Below are 20,742 nucleotides of genomic sequence, written 5' to 3' on the forward strand. Positions count from 1 at the left end.
AGTGCACGTTGCACTACGTAGCACTACATGCTACACATGCTACACTGCACTACACTACACTACTTTGTAGCACTACATATTATACTACACTACGTTGCACTACATGTACGTAGTGTACGTTGCATGTAGTGCACGCGGTTTGTTCGGGTTCGTCTCTCTTTCTCTCTATCTCCCCCTTTCCGCTCCCTTTCTCTCTTTATCCAGCTTAACCCTACCCCCGTGCAGGGTAGCCAGCCGGAACTACTCCTGGTTATCCTCCCTGCCTTTCTATGCATCCTTTTCTCTCTTGACAGGCGCGCAGACACTTTTTCGTAGACCTCGAGAGCAAACGGCGGGAAGTGTTTCCTGACGAACGACCTATGTTACCCGGCTCATTCTGAATGTGCCAGGATTCCAAAAGGAGCCGCCGGCAGGTGGTTGTTTTCTCCCTCCAAGACGAAACCACCTTCGGGGCTAACCTGGTGATCAAAGAGCATCGCAGTTTTCTGCCGCAGCACACGCGTTGTCTGTTTGGGTGGCGCAGGTCATTCTTGTGTTGACGAATACCTTGGGTGGAGTTGCTGTTTTTTTTTCTTTCTCTCTAATTGATTCAGAAGCCTGCTTGAAAGTGTCGCTATTGGAAAGAAAATGCAATCGTGTCTTCGTGGTGCACAGCAAGCAAGTTTTGGCTCAGAGAACGCGTGCTTTATTTGACATAGAACTTTACTGACGAGAATGTCTAAAAAAAAGAAGAAGAAAAGAGGAAAACAAAAGATACTCCAGCGAACCTTAGGAATTAGGTCACGCGCGGTGCGCCGAAGACGGTAGACGTTGAGATTGACAAAGAAGGATGACGAAGTCATAAGACGGGGATGTGTGTGTGCGGGGGGAGGGGGGAGGAGGGGGAGGGGGCTCTAGAATAGGGAGGCGTGTCTTTTACTTAACTTTCTTGTCACGCGTCGAGCAGTTGATTAAAGCTTCCAATAACCAAGACCTTCTGCTCTGTTAGTCGCCTCCAGTAGTTCTTTTTTTGTTTTCTTGTACGCAACGGCGGCTGCGGCGACAGGTTTCACCCTCTTCAGGTCAGTTCACGAATGACATGAGCTGGAAAGACGTAGAAGGAAAACAAGTTTACGTATTTAAAAAACAAAACGAAAAAACGAAAATACTATGGTTTCTGGAGCAGAGCGCGCAGGAGCGAGTCTCGGGGTGACGCGCTTCTCCGCAGCGCACGGGAGACGGGCGCACGCGAAAGCGACGTGACCCCGAGAAAGCTGCGCCGACACAAAACAAGCGCGCGTCGCGAGTCGAGTCAAGTCAAGCCGCGCAAGTACCAAAAGTGAGGCAAGAGCGACGAAATACATAAATAACTTTTAAAAAAAGAAAGGCTGCAGTGTAGAGAGAGAGAGAGAGAGATTGGAGTGGTACGAAGGAGCGCCGCCGCCTGACGCGCTCGCTAGAACCGTGCAATGTCGGGGACGCTCACGTCACGTGGAGGTAGGCAATTCGGGCGTGATGCAAGCTTAGTTCGAACGCGCCTCTTGCCTAGTTTTGCAAGCGCTTCTAAGCACAGATTTGTCGCTCAATAGCGCACGCTCATTACACGCCGTGGTGGGGAAGTGGAAATGGCGTTGCACTGCTAAGCCTGAAGGCGCGGGATCTAATCCCGGCCGCGGCGGCCGCATTTCGGTGGGCTCGAAATGCAGAAAAACGTCCGTGGGCCACGCACTGGGTGCACGTTAAAAAAACCCCAGGTGGGCCAAGTTAATCCGCAGTCGCCCACTACGGCGTACCTCATAATTATATTGTGGTTTCTGGCACGGGAAACCATAGAATTTAACTTTTTTTAAAACCATCATCATCTTACGCATTCGATGCGGTTGTTTCAGCTCCTTCATGCATTGCTACTCGCACATTCACGGGCGTGACTTTTGACAGACAGCTGATACGGTCGCCACGCGTACGACGTCTAAAGGTGAAGCTTGCCTCTTTCGCTCATATCTTCGGCATGCTTTCCAGCAATGCTGTTGGGTGCTCTGTTGAGTGGTGGAGGTGGTGGTGGTGGTGACAAACTTCATTGAAAGGGGGAAGGGGGGAGGTGCTGAGCGTTCGGGCTCAAGTAAGGCCCTGAGTCTGCGTGGCCTTCTCCGCCCAGTCCACCACACAAGTTGTCGGTCGACGTCCCCGGCCCTAAGCCAGGCGGTCCATTCAGTCTAGCTCCTGACCGGGGAATGAGAAAACGGGAGCGGGGTGCATTCGCACATTCTGTTGAGTCCATCCTTAAATTACATACAGTGTTCTGCGGTGGCCTCTTTCAATACAGCCTTCCTGTCCTGCATGGCAACTCCAGAGCAAACATGAATATCTTGAACGGAAGGGAAGCGAGAACGTTAAGGATATGTCTTGGCCCTCCGAAGGACACCTCAACAATGGTCCCACTGGCAGAAAGCAGGCGCCTCTCACTGCCAATCCTACAAACGCATGAATTTAATAGAGCTCGTGTGCGATATACTACCAGAATCTCCGAACATCCTCATGCCGACACACAGCTTTCCAAAGTATAATCGACTTGCTCCTGCCTCACTACCGCAGCCCTTCTGCGCCTTTACCGCCTCCTTAGTTCTCTGGCGGTTCTATCAATACAACCATGCAAGGCATAAAAATCTGAACAAGAACCTCCCTGCCAGCACTAAAGTACTTTAAATGTGCTACAACCCTTCTCATGCTGCTACGAGCAATGTCGTCACATCTACGCTGACGGCTCTGTGCCAACCGATTCATCTGCTATAACTTCGTGGATTCCATTAACGGGGGGAGAAGGCGGGGGGGGGGGGGGGAGGGTGTATGTCTATTTCGTCTTCTTCTGAAGTTCTGATTGGCTGGGCTGGGGTACGCGTCAGGAGGAGGCAGGCGCCTCCAGCCAACCAGCATTTCAGTAACAGACAAAATGGGTATGTCCACTATGTGGAAACTTACAGAGTACCCCCAGGTATAACTACTTCCCTGAAGTTTAGTCACATTACTTTAACCACTGTGGTGGAGTTAGCTGCACTGCGAACAGCTTTCACTTACATCTTAAAGCTGCCGCGGTCTGCTCCTGGGTCTATCTTTGCAGACTCACGTGTTGTCCTGCCAACCTTAAAGTCGCCACGCGCCAATGGCCATCTCACCAACGACATCAACTGTTTGCACACTGCAGCCAGCGGTAATCAGAACTGCGTTGCTCTGCATTGACCGCCCTCTCACAGCGGATGAGCAGGCAATGTGCATGCGAACTAAGCTGCTGGTTCATCGCGAAACTCTACAGACAAACTCACGACCCCTTTGACTAGGAGTCATCTTTTTTTTTCTGCCTGCCTTCCAGAAGTTTAGCCACAGTGCAATGAGAATGTATCTTTCAGATAGGCAATAACTAGCCTTCAAGTGTGCTCTGCTGGACTGGAAATCGTTGAGCAAGTCTGCATGTGGCGTCCGCTTGTTTTCTATAGAAGCTGACCACCTCAGCTGCTGCTACACTATACTGTGCAGCACTGTGAAATCACGAAATCGCTCCTCCCTAACCAAATGAGGCCGGTACGGTGCTCCAGGGTGCTGCCCCGTATAAGGTGAAGAGAAGAAAGGCGTACAGCAGGCAGGGCAAAAGCAGCGAGCAGAGGAGGGCGAATATCGAGACACAATTCTTGCGACGCAGACGACCCCGAGCGACGCGCAAGAGAAGGTGAAGCGTCGCGAAAATATATAAGAAAAGGAAAGGACTAAACGGACGAAACCACAAAAAAAGGTTGACGAAGCCACACACATGCGGGCACGCGCTCGCGGGAGAGAGGCGACGAGCAGGTTGGGAGGGTGTTTTCGCGCCTCTCGCCAAACGCCGTCGCTTGCCGCCGCCGAAGCTCTCCCAGTTTCCAGTCGGAAAGGAGTGGGTGCTACGGGGCAGCTCTTTCCTACGCCGTCGCCGCCCTTTCTCCGTCCGGACGGAAAGACGCGGGAGCAGCGGCCCACACGGGCTGCGCTAGGCAAACGCGACAGCGGACCCAACCGCGCCGGTCGTCGGCGTCGACGCGAGAGAGCGCTTCCCAACGCGAGGAAGAAGGTGCTGCCGGCAGATCTCGCCGGGCTGTCAGACTGTCCGCGCTCCGGAGGTGGCGGAGGATATGTCCGCTGCGTTCGTTCAAGCTAGCACTGTCGTACTCGTCGTCTCAAGTGTGTCTGCATGACACGGCAGTCGCGGGATTTCTACGGCTGCCAAGGTCGATCAGCTACAGCGTGGCGTTTAGTTTCTGTGATCTGCGATCTGTGATGCTTGTGTAAGTTGGCCACCACCAAGCATGGCCTGACGCGGCGATGGACGAGTCCCCGTTACAGCATTTGCCATCAGCAAAACATTTCACCACGGTCTGCGGCGACCGCCTGTTGTGACAAACGTGTGTTCTTAACTCCGTCGAAGCTTCAACTCACCTGTGTCGGCTCTTCTGATTGTCGAGACACTTTGCGGTGTCAAACTCAAACCCGGACGCAGACGACGTGTAGTGGTGCTTGAGTGTCGAAACAGTGTGTGGCCGGTGTTATATTTGAAGCCCCGTTTGTTTCGTTTGCACCGGGTTGAACTTTTTTCGTCGGCGTTGAAACGCTGACGTAGCGCTTGCGGACAGTCAAGTGTTCACCAGTCAGCAGTGAGCGCACTTACGTTTCGCTTTCTATCAGTTCTTCGCGACGCCCACAGCATCTGCAGACGTTGCCCAAAACTACAACGTTGGAAGCCCACACACACGGGACACACGCAGTGGTTGTTGTTCCGTCGTCCGGAAAGCCTGCCAGCTTTTTGTGTGTATTTGTTCGCGTGTTTCGTCTGCCACAGCACTGCCGTCGATCTCTGCCACTTTCGCCTGCGGTACACGTCGGTTTCGTCTGCTCGCAGCTGTCGGTGTCTTCTGCTAGCAGACGTCAGTTTCGTCTGCGCCGTTTTCCATCTTCGCTTCCCATACTGAAGCCCTGTGCTACGTAGACGTTTGGATTGTTTTGGTGCCGTGGGAAGCCGAGTTATTTTCTTCTTGGCATTATTTTTTTTTCCGCGTGCTCAAGCGTCGACTGGGGACCTGATCAATCACTGGGAGCATCGGACGTCGGTTCGCTGCGCTCTCAACCGCAACCGTGTGAGCGGTAAGTAGGTATCGCCGTCCTTACCCCCTTTTAGTCTTGTGACGGCAGTATTTCACTGCCTGCCTCATTTCTCGCATTGTACTCGACCATTGCCCACACCTGAAGTGGACGTCCTCAATTTACGCCTTGTATGAACGATCAAAGAAACGTAAAAGTCTGTTTTCTTGTGTGTCTTCAATGTATGTAGACACTCGTTTTTCTTGTGCTTCCTGAAGCAGTTAAATACGCATGCCTTGTGAAGCGGTGGAGGTATGCAAGTGGCGGCACTCTCAAGCACTTTGGTTTGGCATGATTGGTTGCCTTGAAACCATCTCAGATTTTAACGCTGCAACACACTTTTCGATAACATGGGGCTTAATGAACTCACTAGCGATTTTTTTTATTAGGCACGGTCGACTGCAAAAGTTTACCCGAGGCAGGATTTACAGAAATGATTGATTCACGCGAAGTCTGAGCACGTATCATTGCATTCATGTTTTCAATCTATATTAGCTTTTGCTACGAACGGGGGGACTCGTTAAATTAGAAGCCTCACTCCCTTAGCAGAGCAGAAATTCATATTTTTCGTCGCAACAGTGTCCTGTAAAGATCTGTGGCCAACTTCACGTCTAGTGCCAAAGTTACGTCACTTGCTACAACATCGCGCACGCGTTCATGTCTAGCATAAGGGAAACTGGTTATTTAGAATTTTGAATCAGCCTTTGGGAATTAAAAAATGAAAAAGAAAAAAAACGCATTCCTTTCCTCTGGCTTCATCTTTTTTTTTTGTACGATATATTTTCCTTATCTACCGATATATACGGGTTTCAACGGCTTAATGTAAGCTTTAATACGGGGAGCGGAAAACAAGACGCAATGTCTTTTTCCAAAGACAAGCAATATGATGGACCTGTTACGCGGATCTAACGCTAATGCTTATCCCGGCCATTACTTGAACGTCTCCGCTGTCCTTTTTAAGACGGGGTCGGATTACGCGCATAATCAGGGTCAATGAACCTTGCCTCTTAATCCGTTCACTTTGCTACCGCACTTTCACTGCGGAGATGAAATCATGCGGAAACCTTTCTGGGCAGGCTCAATAGTCAGATGTACAGATTAGCAAAACTGTGGCTTGTATATATATATATATATATATATATGTGTGTGTGTGTGTGTGTGTGTGTGTGTGTGTGTGTGTGTGTGTGTGTGTGCGTGTGTGTGTGTGTGTGTGTGTGCGTGTGTGTGTGTGTGTGTGTGTGTGTGTGTGTGTGTGTGTGTGAAGTGGTTATCTTATGTTGGTTGCTGTTCTACAGTCAGACGTGAAATGTGTACCATGAGCAGATGTCCGATACTGAATGGCGGGGGGTGCCTTAATCCTCCCAGAAAAAGCCTAGGATTTGTCCAGGAAATGTTTCCTTGTATACCCGCTGAAAGAAAGAAAGTTGGGTTTCCCGCTGACATGGGAACACAGTATTTTCCACGTGTGAGAGAGAGAGAGAGAGAAAGGGGTGATTTACCGATAGACGTCGGAAATTGCGTTTCCGTCTACAAACGCTTGCTCGTTCTTTATAATGGATCTCGTACACACAGTCGTGAATTCTCCAATTCAAGAACGGCTCAAGGTATGTCTCTAGTAACCTTTCGTCTATCTGTTTTTCTTTCTTTTTTTCACTCCTGATTTAAACATTGTCGTTTCTTACCCCATTTTGTCGGTATATTGTGGGAACAACCGCATGACTATACAATGAATTGCTTGGAACCTCCAAAACCATTCGTTATACAGGTTACTTCGTTGTAAATGTCGCGCACCGCACTGGTCCCGATTAGGCAGCCGGTGATCAGTTGTGGCTGCGGTTCTAGGGCAGTAACATTGTCGCTAAATGCGCTCATTGTAAAGCAACATATCAGCCTTTGGTGATGCATAAATTCATTCGTAGTGCCGGAAAATTCGTTGTAGTGATCTTCGCTGTAGAGGCGCTCGCAATGCACATGAAATATATGAATTCAGCCGGGACGTACGTAACTGTTTGTTACACAGGTTGTTCGGTTGTATAGGCATTTGTTGTAGAGGCGTCAGGCTACGTACCGTATCATAGGTAACTAAAAGCGTCCGAGCAATGTAAGACGGTCTAGTGTCAACGTTCCCGACACAGTGGCGTGTCTTCGTCAGGGCGACAACTGTCAGGCACCAGTTTCTGCCCTGACTAAGACAAGTACCCATGAAAAAGCGTTGACTCGAGCCAGAAGCTTGTCTGGTTCGGTTTGTGTTGATCGCTTCTTCTCCATTTTCACGTAGACCTTGTCTTGTTTGCGTGTTTGCCTGTCATCGGGATATAACCTGGAAATAAACTTTTCTTATCGATTAGTCGTCCGATCAAACACGCGAAAGTCTTGACCGACTCACTTTAATCTTTCCCTTCCCTCTTCAGTTCCCCAAGTGCAGGATAGCCGACCGGGCTCAGTCCTGGTTAACCTCGCTACCTCTCGCTTATCGTATACTCTCTCTGTCCGTGTTCCGATACTCGCCGTAGGCGGCTAAATAAACAGCTGAGTGGACAGCGGCCACATGAAGTCTCGTTCCAATTCTGACGAAGCCGGCAAAAGAGACCGGTTCGCGATGACAGCACCGAAGTCAAAAACGATGCAGGCTGCTTTTGCTGTCCCAACAATATGGCGGCTGGCGTGGCTCGGAAACTCGGCGAGCAGGTTGTCTGCTCGCAGGAAAATGCAGACGCGCTTTCTCATGTGCTTACTGCAACATGCGTTGTGTTCTTCATAGCTTAGCTCATGCAAAACGTTAAAATACAGGGATAATATGTGCTTTTCCTAGCTTCTTTCTTTTTGTCCGTGCGACATGTCGTAGAGACGCCTTCCAAATGGTTCAAGATGTGTCATTCTTCAAACCAGCTTAAAGTGGCTCGAAGCAGGACGCACTCTGGTTGCTGACCTAACTCACTGTGTTGTAAACTTGAGTGGTATGTCTGGCAATTCGCGTCTCTGAATTATACGTTCCATTGGTTCGGTCCCAAGCCGTCTCCTTAGTTGTCATCGTAGATTGCCCTACGATGCAGATCATAATTAGAACACACCCTATGGGCACTATATACAACAGCTATTACATCATGCGTACATTATATGGAAATTGACTCGCTTTTGGTGAGTTCCAACGTGACAAAGGTTTCATTGCTTCTCAGCTTTCCTGATTGATTCGTGGGGGGTTTAACGCCCTGAGGCAACGCTAAGGCTAGGAGAGACGCATCATTGGAGGGCCGCAGATTAATTTTGACCACCTGGCGTTCCTTAACGAGCCCCCTAAAACACAGCCTGTCAGGTCATTACGCCGTCGTTGATCGCTTCGTCGCTGATGTCTTCAATCATCCAAGCTGTCATTTCTTTCTTCTTTCTTCTCCTTTTCGTTTTTCTTACCGGATCCTCGTTGTTGCAGTATTGAGAGTTCTGAGTAACGAGCAGTTAGTAAGCAACCTTCTTGCGGTGTTTGCCTTGCGTACCTATTGCGAAATCGTTATTCGTCGCCCCCCCCCACCCATTCCTTTTTCTTTTTATTACGTTAGCATTAGAGCGTCGAAGGGGGAAAAGTGTGTACGTGTGTGAGGTGTGGGAAACCGTTTACGTGGTAGAAGTAGAGGGGGAATGGGAGAGCTTAGAAGAGCGTCTCTCTCTCTCTCTCTCTCTCTCTCTCTCTCTCTCTTTCTATATATATATATATATATATATATATATATATATATATATATATATATATATATATATATATATATATACTCTGCTCTTCGAAGAGGTAGGATGTGTGTCGAGTGAGCCCTTGAACAAAGCTTTGCAATGTGGGGAGCGCAGTTTAAATCATTGGGATGCGAGACCTCAAAGAGGTCGGACGTAATTCTAACGCATTTCTCCTGCATTTATCGCTAAATCACCACGAATATTTCTTTTTTAATTTGCGCTAGCGTCGCCGGTGTTTATGCCGCATACGCGTAGGCTGCAGAACATTAAAGAGAGATTAACGCTAAAAATATTATTCAGAGCTGCATCAGTAAATCACCCTGCTGCAATTCTAAATACAGCCGCTCTTACCGCCAGCGGAGGCCTGGTAAGCCAGAAAAGAGGCACAAAGAAAAAAAAAACGAAGTACAAGTGGGGATGCCGCCTACAAGCTTCCACATTAGGCCACCGTTACGTCACATATTTTTGACGGTGTTTGCTCGGGTCCACTTAATTTCCTATCGTTAAGGATTGACTACGCAATACATTGTGCTCTAAGAAAAAGAAAACCATGAGGCTTAATCTAGCAAGCTTCGAGATATGCTACCAAAGCCACAAGGCTTATATTGCGATAACCAACATTTCGAAATTGATGACGTCATATTGACGTAGAGGCTCTCGTGTTTCGGCGCGATGATTCAAAGAAATTTCGAACTTTGACCTTCGGTTTCTCGTCTGATAATCAACCCCTCACAGCGAAATTAGGGAAAATATAATTTAAAAGAATACTTTATCGGTGTGAACCGATCCAGTGTTTATCTTTAGGTTCTCTTTACACATAGTGATGATGATAATGAAGTGGGCTGTCGTAGGAAAGAGATAACTGGAGATGTCTGGCACAGGGATTTGTCGTGCAGTGAAGTTAATCAATTACAATGTTGATGATGATGATGATGATGATGACGACTATTTTAGTCGCAATTTCATTAGCGGGTAACCTCTCGCACGATCGCCCCAGGTAAATGTTCCGATTAGAATTAAATTGCCTTGGAGAATCACAGGTCTCGCTTTTTCTGCAAAACTGCCTGCCCTAATTCGCGTAACTAAATAAGTCGATTGGCGACTTCTTGTTAGCCTTCCAAACGATCAGTACGATTCGCCGTAGTGGTTGCCTCACCAGGCCATATAGTAACTAGGACAAATCGCAATGTCACAAATAAGACAATACCAGGCAAATAAGACATCGTTAACAGAACTGGCATTTGGGCGAGTCGGTGTATCTTCATCTTAAGTGACAGCGGTGTCATCGGACAAAATAATTTAATTCACCTCAAATCGTTTTGAAGAACAGGCTTGATCTTACCCGCCGTGGTTGCTCAGTGGCTATGGTGTTGGGCTGCTGAGCACCAGGTCGCGGGATCGAATCCTGGCCACGGCGGCCGCATTTCGATGGGGGCGAAATGCGAAAACACCCGTGTACTTAGATTTAGGTGCACGTTAAAGAACCCCAGGTGGTCAAAATTTCCGGAGTCCTCCACTACGGCGTTCCTCATAATCAGAAAGTGGTTTTGGCACGTAAAACCCCATAACTTAATTTTTTTTAGGCTTGATCTATGCGCACCTATTGTCGTCCTGCTCGCGTGAGCACGAGCCCGAAAATGGTATCACGCTCGTTCACGTTTTTGTATCGCGTTCACAGAACTCAAGTGACTTTATTGCGCTTATAGAATTTAATTGTCTTGCTTCTAACAAAGTTTCCGAGTTGCGTGTTCAGCGCCTGTCCCGTTGCTCCTTCCGTTCCTGTCCGTGTCTTGTTTGTTTTCTTATTAAGAAATCGAAATTGTTCGATCGTTTACAGGCAGTTCTTGGCCGCGTGTTACTTTGTCCTGTATACTGCCTTTGCGTTGTTACCCAAGCACCATTGAGATAGCCATCAACTAGCCCAAAACGCCACGTATCCAAGTTCTCTAATCATTTGGTAACATGAAGGGCAGCTTAATGTATGTGTGCATGTGGTATGTATGTATGTATGTATCTATGTATGTATGTATGTATGTATGTATGTATGTATGTATGTATGTATGTATGTATGTATGTATGTATGTATGTATGTATGTATGTATGTATGTATACATGCATCTACGAATGTGTGCATGTGCATGTGTAATCCCCGCCAGCAGCAGTTTTATTTTTGCGATCAAGACTTGCCTTAAGACATAATGTGTGGTGTGTACTACGTGTGTTTGCTGTAAGACATGCATTGCAGCCTGCATTCAAGCAGCCCTCGTTACACGTGGGCTGCAGTTACACGTGCGCCCTCTGTAGGTAATTGCGTTAGCTTAATTACCTGTAATCACAGCCCCTCTGCGATAACTGGTCGCGGGAGGGCCTAACGGCGTTTCTACGCTGCCGACCATATCAATTTCAAGCAACCCTACGCCGCAAGCAACTCTGCGGCCGTTTGCATGGAACACGTCAGACGGGACTCGGGCGAAAACAAGATAACAAAAGTTTAAAGTAAAGAAAGAAAGAAAGACAACAAGCAAACAAACAATCAAGATCTGTCCATGGAGCGACACACGTAATCGCTAACCGGGTCGACCCACCCGCTGAAAGAACACACGGGCCGGTGCATATAGCGCCTGCACACACCAGCCGTAATGGAGACGTCATATTGCGCGCTCGGACAAAAAACCGATCCGAAATTGGCCCCCACGCCCACTACACTCGTGGGGGGCTGACCTCGATCGAGCGTGGCAGCGGTGTATCCCTCATCACCGACCCCCTCACGGGATCGCGTCACGTGGTCTTTCGCATTACGCGATGCACCGTTGACGCGACGAACGGGGAGCAATATGCTTCCCGCAATCGAGGCCGGCCTCGAGGCACACCCGAAAGAACCCTTACCTTTACAACACACACACACACACAGGTCCGGCCTTCGTCAGAAGGACACCGGCCGAATATATATATATATATATAAATATATATATATATATATATATATATATATGGTTCCAATAAAAGGTTACTACTCTCAGCGCGAGTGTCCACATGTGAGCTTTAAGCATGCTGGTTTAGTCAGCGTGGAAATGATCGGGTGCTATTATAAACACAGTCAAATTCCGCCACATTGTCGAATCTGCCACCTTTTCGGCTGTTGTTCTGTGGTTATGCCCGTTCCGATCGGCTCAAAACGCCAACATGGCGGAATTTTACAACGTCCGATGTCACAGCCGTGGACAGCGCGTGTACTTACTAAAACTCGCGCCTCTGGCTTTAAATGATTTCGCCGCTTCGCAAAATAGAGTTAAAGCCTTTACAACGAAATGCTCGGGACCTCGAAAATTCTTCGTTATACAGGTCACTTTGTTGTAAAAGGACGCGCACCGTGCCGCTCAAACTAGAGTGGGCTAAGCACATTCAACAAAAGGAAACTTTTACTTACCATGAATTCAAGAGGGACTTACCGAAATAAGTGAATGAGTGAGTGAGTGAAAACTTTATTGTAGTCGCTAATAGTTTTGTGCACTATTTGACAGTATGCGGCGGCTTCAGATAACCTTACAGCGCCGGATTTACATGCATGATTTTCAGCGAAACGCAAGAACTACGCAATGCAAAGATACATATCGTCGAACGCCGTCACCATTGCCGTCGAAATCCTCGGTTCGTTTTCAAGATCTTCATCAGAGTTGCTTACTCGGATTTCGGCCCAGCTGGCTTTCGAAGACACCGTCGGTCATCATTTGCGACGTCATCATCACGTCATGACAACATGTGCGAGGCTCTTGTCAGCTGTCGCATCCGCTGAGCTAGGTGCCACGACGAGCAGCGTATACGGGTTGAGTAAATCGGGGAGCAGTGCAGTATATAGGAGATCGGAACAATGAAGTGCGCGAAACGGTACTCTATCTCCTCTCTTCCTCTTCATCCCCATACCTCTTCCCCCAGTGCAATGTAGCAAACCGGACGTGCGTCTGGTTAACTTCCCTTCCTTTCCTGTCCTCTCTCTCTCTCTCTCTCTCTCTGTCTCTCTCTCAAGTGCGTCGCTATAGTGTTGCCATTGAACGCTAGCGCAAAGCGCACCTACGCAGGTGACTTCTGCGAAAGGCAGTGGCGCCACAGCTACGCGACGCGTTCGTTGTAGCGGCGTACGTTGGGGAAGCGTTCGACTGGAAACCGTTTTTCGTAACATTCGAATCTTCCGTCTGAGGACGAAGAAAGAAACGACGAGACGAGTTCTTCCCCGAAATTCGCTGCGTGTAACTCATCGTATAACGTGCCTCTGTGGTCCGTTTCCACAAGATAAAGCCCATTGTATATTGCGGTTGAACACGTTTTAAGGCTGAAGGAAATTACTGATTTCAATGCATGGTCTACCACGGTGGCTGAGGGGCATATTGGTCACTGTAATCTGCAGCGCGTCGCTCTTTATGTGCAAGCTATCGCTAACGAAGATATCAACCGAAGATTGTTTCTGCCGGGATGTTTTTAATCAGCTCTTTGTCGGCAAGGCTAGCCTCAATCTTGGGACCGTGATTCCAAAGGCGGAGTTGTATTCGTGAAGGGCTTAGTTACAAGTGCCGGATTCAAAAGAAGAAAGCTAGGCGTTAGGTTATTAATAAATTGACAGCTCTGTAGTTCACCTGCTACCTGCAGCAGCCCTTCAAGTCGGCATCGTTTTAAGAATATCTCGCCCAGTGCGGCGGGACCTTAAATAAATAGGAATCCAGCATTAGGACAGTTGGCTTACCGATGTTTAGGCGACCCAGATTGGACGGAACTATATACTACTACATGTCCCGGCTCCGCGAAATTCCAGTTCTGAAGCTATAGCACAACCAAATACTTTTTTATGACTTCTTGGTTCTACACAACACCTTCCGAAACTTGGTTCTTCTAATAACCGTGTTTCTGTTCCCAGCTACGCGATCATATGGGTCGCGTCTATTACTCGTCGCCAAGGAACGTTCCCGTTTCCTTAACAGCCTTGTTTGCTTCTTTGCGCAGAGCTGTTCTTTGCTGATGGATACCCACTACCGGAAAGCGTATACCGATTCTTTGCCCAGTCTGAGCTCCAATTGTGCCAGATATTTTCGGAAAGACGCTTTTCGTGATTCCTGGCGTTGATGTCAAGGCGGCGTTAGAGCTACGAGCACTGCCGTACATACAAACATCCGCTTTGCTAGCATGAACGACGCCCTTCGCGAAAAAAAAAAAAAAGCCGTATATACCTCGTTCGTTATTTTGACTTCTGCATCCTTCCCGAGCAGACGTACGTGCCATATTTGTGTTTTTTTTTCCCGCTTTCGTTCTGTAAGCCTAACGAAGAAGAAGCACACAAGCCATTCCTAATTTTCTTTCATTCTTTAGGCCTGACAAAGCCGAGGCCTAATCGCGCGTCTTTCCGTCCCCTGCGGCCTTCTTGCGGCAACCGGGAGCTTTAGGAAACAGGGCACGCGCGCGCGCATTGAGTGCCCCTAATGACGAGTGGCGGAGCGTAATTGCCGCTTCCTAAAGGCTACACCGCGACCGCGCCGTGAATCCGGCATTGATTTTCGCGAGAAAGCGGAAACGACGGCCGCACGACACGCGATACGCGCGCTCACGTTCTAACCAAATGCGTGCATCGTCGTGCAAGCCAAGCATCTCGTGCACATCGGGCACCGTCTAAGAGGTAAGACCTGTGACGGCACACTGCGTTCATCCGCAGCCTACGCGGGGATGTCTGTCGTCTGCTCCCGAAATTAAGGAACAGACAGTGCTGCAAGACGAGCGCTGTGAAATTCCAGTGGCGTTTAACTCAGTCCATTTCTTCCAGTAACGACAGTCGTCTGCTGCACTCTAACGTGAAGTTCGCGACTCACGTTCTAACCAAACGTGTGCATTGTCGTGCAAGCCAAGCAACTCGGGCACATCGGGTACCGAAGGGGCAACATATGTTCACCGCTAACTTTCTAGGCACGGGATAGCATACGCAATTAAAATTGGGATGATTGTGACGTCTTGACAGTTGCGTGCGCCACGGGCAACCTTGCACACATTCATCCTGAAAGTAATACATCTACACTTAGCATTCCTTATAAACTTGCTATTTCGTACACGCTGTGACACGCTCGAGTACGCTCAACACACCTCGAGTTCACTGTTAGATACCTCCATATTGCGTGAATTCCGCCTATAATGCTATAGATGCAATGCTATACTACATATATGTAATGTGACCGATGATGGAATCGATCCTGTCTTCCAGCCCAATGCTCTAACCAATATGCCACGTTCACACGCATGGTTCTCTCATGCCAAAGTCGCTCTTGGAGAAGTCTGGCGCGGGCGTCACATGCCAGTTTCTCGCATTCTTCCCTCGCCCCATATTTTACGCCATACAAAGGATACCTACAAAGTGCCTGAAGTACGCCTACAACCCTATCATTTTAACATGACCTTTCTTTGTGTTTGAAGGATTACATTTATACAGATACAGAGCATAACTGGCTAGTTGGAGCTGCAGCTAACATCAAAAGCGAAGTACTGCCGGTATTCGGCACTACTTTCTTATGCGAAACAGCAAACATCTCTGCACGTCCTATACATTGGGCATCACTGACCGGTTGGAACTGTGATGAACGTCAAGCACAAAAAATAATGCTGAAATTCGGCAGTACTTTCTTATGCAAAACAGTGAACATCTCTGCACCCTCTATAAATTTGGCATTACTGACCTGTTGGAACTGTAATGAACGTCGAGCACGAAAACTAAAATTCAGCACTACTTTCTTGTGCGAAACAGGGAATATCTCTGCGGGCTCTGTAGATTTGGCATCAGTGACCAGTTGGAACTGTAATGGACGTCGAGCACAAAAAAACACTGCTGAAATTCGACACTACTTTCCTGTACAAAACAGGAAATATCTCTGGGGGCTCTGTAGATTTGGCATCAGGGACCAGTTGAAACTGTAATGAACGCCGAGCACCAAAAGAAAACAACCCCTGCTGAAATTCAGCACTACTTTCTTGTGCGAAACAGGGAATATCTCTGCGGGCTCTGTAGATTTGGCATCAGTGACCAGTTGGAACTGTAATGGACGTCGAGCACAAAAAAACACTGCTGAAATTCGACACTACTTTCCTGTACAAAACAGGAAATATCTCTGGGGGCTCTGTAGATTTGGCATCAGGGACCAGTTGAAACTGTAATGAACGCCGAGCACCAAAAGAAAACAACCCCTGCTGAAATTCAGCACTACTTTCTTGTGCGAAACAGTGAATATCTCTGCGGGCTCTGTAGATTTGGCATCAGTGACCAGTTGGAACTGTAATGAATGCCGAGCACAATAAAACACTGCTGAAATTCAGCACTACTTTCTTGTACAAAACAGGAAATATCTCTGGGGGCTCTGTAGATTTGGCATCAGTGACCAGTTGGAACTGTAATGAATGCCGAGCACAAAAAAAACACTGCTGAAATTCAGCACTACTTTCTTGTACAAAACAGGGAATATCTCTGGGGGCTCTGTAGATTTGGCATCAGTGACCAGTTGGAACTGTAATGAACGCCGAGCACAAAGAAAACCTGCTGAAATTCAGCACTACTTTCTTGTGCGAAACAGTGAATATCTCTGCGGGCTCTGTAGATTTGGCATCAGTGACCAGTTAGAACTGTAACGAATGCCGAGCACAAAAAACACTGCTGAAATTTGACACTACTTTCTTGTACAAAACAGGGAATATCTCTGGGGGCTCTGTAGATTTGGCACCAGTGACCAGTTGGAACTGTAATGAACGCCGAGCACAAAAAAAAACCTGCTGAAATTCAGCACTACTTTCTTGTGCGAAACAGTGAATATCTCTACGGGCTCTGTAGATTTGGCATCAGTGACCAGTTGGAACTGTAATGGACGTCGAGCACAAAACACACTGCTGAAATTCGACACTACTTTCTTGTACAAAACAGGAAATATCTCTGGGGGCTCTGTAGATATGGCATCAGTGACCAGTTGAAACTGTAATGAACGCCGAGCACCAAAAAAAACAACCCCTGCTGAAATTGAGCACTACTTTCTTGTACAAAACAGGGAATATCTCTGGGGGCTCTGTAGATTTGGCATCAGTGACCAGTTGGAACTGTAATGAACGCCGAGCACAAAGAAAACCTGCTGAAATTCAGCACTACTTTCTTCTGCGAAACAGTGAATATCTCTGCGGGCTCTGTAGATTTGGCATCAGTGACCAGTTGGAACTGTAATGAATGCCGAGCGCAATAAAACACTGCTGAAATTCAGCACTACTTTCTTGTACAAAACAGGAAATATCTCTGGGGGCTCTGTAGATTTGGCACCAGTGACCAGTTGGAACTGTAATGAACGCCGAGCACAAGAAAAACCTGCTGAAATTCAGCACTACTTTCTTGTGCGAAACAGTGAATATCTCTGCAGGCTCTGTAGATTTGGCATCAGTGACCAGTTGGAACTGTAATGAATGCCGATCACAATAAAACACTGCTGAAATTCAGCACTACTTTCTTGTACAAAACAGGAAATATCTCTGGGGGCTCTGTAGATTTGGCATCAGTGACCAGTTGGAACTGTAATAATGCCGAGCACAAAAAAACACTGCTGAAATTCAGCACTACTTTCTTGTACAAAACAGGGAATATCTCTGGGGGCTCTGTAGATTTGGCATCAGTGACCAGTTGGAACTGTAATGAACGCCGAGCACAAAGAAAACCTGCTGAAATTCAGCACTACTTTCTTGTGCGAAACAGTGAATATCTCTGCGGGCTCTGTAGATTTGGCATCAGTGACCAGTTGGAACTGTAATGGACGTCCAGCACAAAAAACACTGCTGAAATTCGACACTACTTTCTTGTACAAAACAGGAAATATCTCTGGGGGCTCTGTAGATTTGGCATCAGTGACCAGTTGAAAGTGTAATGAACGCCGAGCACCAAAAAAAACAACCCCTGCTGAAATTCAGCACTACTTTCTTGTGCGAAACAGTGCATATCTCTGCGGGCCCTGTAGATTTGGCATCAGTGACCAGTTGGAACTGTAATGAATGCCGAGCACAATAAAACACTGCTGAAATTCAGCACTACTTTCTTGTACAAAACAGGAAATATCTCTGGGGGCTCTGTAGATTTGGCATCAGTGACCAGTTGAAACTGTAATGCACGCCGACCACCAAAAAAAAACAACCCCTGCTGAAATTCAGCACTACTTTCTTGTGCGAAACAGTGAATATCTCTGCAGGCTCTGTAGATTTGGCATCAGTGACCAGTTGGAACTGTAATGAATGCCGAGCACAATAAAACACTGCTGAAATTCAGCACTACTTTCTTGTACAAAACAGGAAATATCTCTGGGGGCTCTGTAGATTTGGCATCAGTGACCAGTTGGAACTGTAATAATGCCGAGCACAAAAAAACACTGCTGAAATTCAGCACTACTTTCTTGTACAAAACAGGGAATATCTCTGGGGGCTCTGTAGATTTGGCATCAGTGACCAGTTGGAACTGTAATGAACGCCGAGCACAAAGAAAACCTGCTGAAATTCAGCACTACTTTCTTGTGCGAAACAGTGAATATCTCTGCGGGCTCTGTAGATTTGGCATCAGTGACCAGTTGGAACTGTAATGAATGCCGAGCACAATAAAACACTGCTGAAATTCAGCACTACTTTCTTGTGCGAAACAGTGAATATCTCTGCGGGCTCTGTAGATTTGGCATCAGTGACCAATTGGAACTGTAATGAATGCCGAGCACAATAAAACACTGCTGAAATTCAGCACTACTTTCTTGTGCGAAACGGTGAATATCTCTGCGGGCTCTGTAGATTTGGCATCAGTGACCAGTTGGAACTGTAATGCACGCCGAGCACAAAGAACACTGCTGAAATTCAGCACTTTCCTTGTGCGAAACAGTGAATATCTCTGCGGGCTCTGTAGATTTGGCATCAGTGGCCAGTTGGAACTGTGATGAACATGCAGCAGAAAAGCACTGCAGAAATTCAGCACTACTTTCTTGTGCGAAACAGTGAATATCTCTGCGGGCTCTGTGAATTTGGCATCAGTGACCAGTTGGAAATGCAATGAACGCGGAGCACAAAAAATACTGCTGAAATTCAGCACTAGTCTTTTGTGCGAAACAGATATCATCTCTGCGGGCTCTGTAGGTTTGGCTTCAGTGACCGGTTGGAACTGAATGAACGTCGAGCACAGAAAACGTTGCTGAAATTCAACACTACTTCCTTGCGCGGATCAGTAGTCGTATTTTCGCACGCACTATTGCTTCAACATTGGTGCACGGTATTAGCGACACAGTGGTTAGAGATCTTGCATGAATTTTCCGCCGCAAGGCGCCCGGAGGCATACTTTTAGAAAAGGCTCGTGTCCCAGTTCTCTTAATTTCTCTAGCAGGCCTTTTCTTATTTTTCTTAAGAATAAGCGCGAACAAGATTCCCGCGTGCGGTCGTTTTCGAGACTCCTCTATGCGCACGAGCCGGCGTAATTGTTAGTTCGCCCATCCATTATTGTGCGTAAGCCTTCGGGTGTATTTGATTGCGGAGTCCGGACCGGTCCTCTGTTGCATACGCCTGCTTCCGACGGTATTCGAAGCCGCACTATTTACCTCGCCATCGAGGTCGGAACTTCGTAATCCCGTCCCTTCCGGTACCCTTATCGTCTGAAATTCGGTACTAATTTGCTTGCAACGAGTGTGGCGTTTGTTTGTTTGTTTGTTTGTTTGTTTGTTTACTTGCTTGCGGGCCTTGTAACCTATATTCAGCAGGGAAGACTGAGTACGCCAGCGTAATGATAAGAGATTAGAACTACACTGACAGGAACGAAATTTATTAAATTTGGAAAGAAGACGGAACACCGACCTGCACAAGTGATCAAGAGTGTCCGAACAATAGAAGCCTCAGGCTGGAGGCAATGTTTCGACAAAGGAACATGTCAACAGTCGGCTGAGCAGACGATGTAGCAGACGATGCAAGCGCCCCTATAGAATGCGTGATGGGCAGTCAAGTCACAACCGTCGCAGCTTCGCCACGCGCCGTATATGAATGCGCAGCTCGACTTATGCTTGGGATTTCCCCTTGGCTTTCCTCTCTGCCTGACGTGACATCATCGATTCACGACCGCGGGCTTCCCTACCGTGCGCGGTGACGTAATACCGCGGAAGCGTGAGGCACACAAAGATTTTGGGTCAAATCCGCTCAGCTAGTCGCAGTCCGCGCCTATTCTGCAGACGAGAGGCTGAATGTATAATACGCCTCGTCTTCTGTGGCAGGTGACGGCACGAGCCGTTTGCGCACGCTTTCGTATCGAAAGTTCGCGCATGAATATTTTTGGCAGTGGGATAACAGATGACGGAAGTCTGACATGAGGCGTAATTTGTTAAGCAGTGAGTGGGTTATCGTAAACTGAAGTCGTTGCGTGGGTGCTCTGGTACTCCGTTGACTTACACAAATGTTGTGAATTTTATTGCTATGCATAGTGGATAGCGTGTACTGTGTTAACCCCTCTGTCATCTGTATGCTTCACTTTTTCTGTCACAGGCATAAACTGCATTGGTAGACTTAAAATTTTTCGAGTAGCCGGTTCCCGTCAAAGAAATCAACCTCTCCATTTCTCGCTACACACATCTCTACCAGTACGATGTCGCTGGATTTCACCTTTTGCCACGTGTAGCATATGTGCGTTGCAGTAGTTAATAGATGCGTTGCTCTATTTTCCCACCTTCGAAATACAGCTTGGACAGATCTACAGCATTGGAGACATTCGAAGCTTATGAACTTGAAGCAGGGTGCTTCTTCTCCGCGATTTATTAGGACAATCAATGTCTTCCGAACTATACGGTTATTCTTGATCACCTATTGATATCACATGACGCGACCAGT

General features: G+C 47.6%; 1 protein-coding gene across 1 annotated transcript in view; it reads left to right on the forward strand.

The window, feature by feature from the left end:
• Positions 1-3,881: 3,881 nt before the first annotated feature.
• Positions 3,882-20,742, forward strand: part of LOC126527366 (uncharacterized) — a 132,697-nt gene continuing 115,836 nt past the window's right edge. Inside the window, exon 1 of the mRNA XM_050175171.3 lies at positions 3,882-5,139. The gene's annotated coding sequence lies outside the window, so the exon portion shown is untranslated. The remainder of the gene's footprint in view (positions 5,140-20,742) is intronic.

This window comes from Dermacentor andersoni, chromosome 9 (assembly GCF_023375885.2).
Source record: "Dermacentor andersoni chromosome 9, qqDerAnde1_hic_scaffold, whole genome shotgun sequence".
In the NCBI taxonomy this organism is placed as follows: Eukaryota; Metazoa; Arthropoda; class Arachnida; order Ixodida; family Ixodidae; genus Dermacentor; species Dermacentor andersoni.